Raw genomic sequence first — 2,500 nt, forward strand, 5'->3', positions numbered from 1 at the left:
GTTAACTGCGTCGTCCACAGACCTGTTGGCTCTGTAGGCAAACTGAAGGGGGTCCAGGAGAGGGTCTGTGATGGCTTTGAGGTGTGCCAGGAGCAGGCGCTCAAAAGACTTCATTACCACAGATGTAAGGGCGACCGGTCTGTAATCATTTAGTCCTGTTGGCCTTAGCTTTTTGGGCACAGCGATGATGGTGGAGGACTTGAGACAGGCTGGTACATGGCATGTCTCCAGGGAGGTGTTAAAGATGTTGGTGAACACCGGAGACAGCTGGCCAGCGCAGTGCCTGAGGGTGGCTGGAGAGACAGAGTCCGGCCCGGCTGCTTTGCGTGGATTCTGCCTCTTGAAAAGCCCATTAACTTCTCCCTCCTGAAAGGAGAGAGTCGTTTCTGTAGTATGGGTGGGGGATGGGGCCTCTTGGGTGGGAAGGGGTGGTTCAGGACAGTCCAATTGTCTTTCAAATCTACGGTAGAACTCGTTCAGGTCGTTGGCTAGGCGGGAGTCGTTAGTGGTGTGGGGCGCTCTGGGTTTGTAGTTGGTGATGTGCCTGAGCCCTTTGGCAGACAGAAGCAGCGTCGTTAGTAGAGAACTGGTGTTTTAGTGTCTCTGAGTACAGTCGTTTAGCCTCTCTCACCGCTTTGCTAAACCTGTTCTTCGACTCCTTGAATCTGTCTCTATCCCCACTCCTAAACGCTTCCTCCTTCTCCAACCTCAACCTTTTGAGCTTTGCTGAGAACCAGGGCTTGTTGTTGTTAAAGTTCACCCTGGTACGTGTTGGGATACAGCAGTCCTCACAGAAGCTGATGTACACAGCCTCTGTGAGTTCATCCAGACTATTGGTAGCAGTCGTGAACATATCCCAGTCAGTACAGTCTAAGCACGCCCGCAAATCTTCCACAGCCTCACTGGTCCACTGTTTAGATGTCCTCACAGCAGGTTTACAGAGTTTTAGTTGCTGCCTGTATGCACGAATCAGGTGGACCAAGGGAGTTCTGTGCGAGCCGAACAGCCCCGTGACCCACAAGAGAAACATCCCCGCCAAATTCGAGCGTTTGACGGGGTCTATCCGTGAAAAAATATTCACGTTTTTGAGTGCACATGCATTTCTGCTGCAAATGCCTCTGGAAGTTTCATGCCGTTCGTATGCCAATTGTGGCAACACGAAAATGACCCGTTTTCCCATTCCGAGGGATTTCTGTGCGACCCTAACAGCCCCGTGAGCCACAAGAGACACATCCCCGCCAATTTCTAGCGTTTCACGGGGTCTATCCGTGAAAAATATAGACGTTTTTGAGTGCACATGCATTTCTGCTGCAGATGCCTCTGGAAGTTTCATGCCGTTCGTACGCAATGTGGCAACACGAAAATGACCCCTTTTCCCATTCCGAGGGATTTCTGTGCGACCCTAACTAACAGCGCCCGTGAGCCACAAGAGAGACATCCCCGCCAATTTATAGCGTTTCACGGGGTCTATCCGTGAAAAATATAGACGTTTTTGAGTGCACATGCATTCCTGCTGCAAATGCCTCTGGAAGTTTCATGCCGTTCCTATGCAATGTGGCCACACAAAAATGACCCGTTTTCCCATTCCGAGGCATTTCTGTGCGACCCTAACAGCCCCGTGAGCCACAAGAGAGACATCCCCGCCAACTTCTAGCGTTTGACGGGGTCTATGCGTGAAAAATATTAAAATTTTTGAGTGCACGTGCCTTTCTGCTGCAAATGCCTCTGGAAGTTTCATGGCGTTCCTATGCAATGTGGCAACACGAAAATGACCCCTTTTCCCATTCCGAGGGAGTTCTGTGCCACCCTAACAGCCCCGTGAGCCACAAGAGACACATCCCCGCCAATTTCTAGCGTTTCACGGGGTCTATCCGTGAAACATATAGAAGTTTTTGAGTGCACATGCATTCCTGCTGCAAATGCCTCTGGAAGTTTCATGCGGTTCGTACGCAATGTGGCAACACGAAAATGACCCGTTTTCCCATTCCCAGGGATTTCTGTGCGACCCGAACAGCCCCGTGAGCCACAAGAGACACATCCCCGCCAATTTCTAGCGTTTCACGGGGTCTATCCGTGAAAAATATCAATTTTTTTTTGACTGCACATGCATTTCTGCTGCAAATGCCTCTGGAAGTTGCATGCGGTTCGCATGCAATGTGGCGACACGAAAATGACCCGTTTTCCCATTCCGAGGGATTTCTGTGCCACCCTAACAGCCCCGTGAGCCACAAGAGAGACATCCCCGCCAATTTCTAGCGTATCACGGGGTCTATCCGTGAGAAATATTCACTTTTTTGAGTGCACATGCATTCCTGCTGCAAATGCCTCTGGAAGTTTCATGCGGTTCGTATGCAATGTGGCGACACGAAAATGACCCGTTTTCCCATTCCGAGGGATTTCTGTGCCACCCTAACAGCCCCGTGAGCCACAAGAGAGACATCCCCGCCCACTTCTAGCGTTTCACGGGGTCTCTCCGTGAAAAATATCACATTTTTTGAGT

Source organism: Petromyzon marinus, unplaced genomic scaffold (genome assembly GCF_048934315.1).
Source record: "Petromyzon marinus isolate PM22_M1 ecotype Great Lakes invasive population unplaced genomic scaffold, UKy_Petmar_22M1.pri1.0 PM_G_Scaffold_111, whole genome shotgun sequence".
NCBI lineage: Eukaryota > Metazoa > Chordata > Hyperoartia > Petromyzontiformes > Petromyzontidae > Petromyzon > Petromyzon marinus.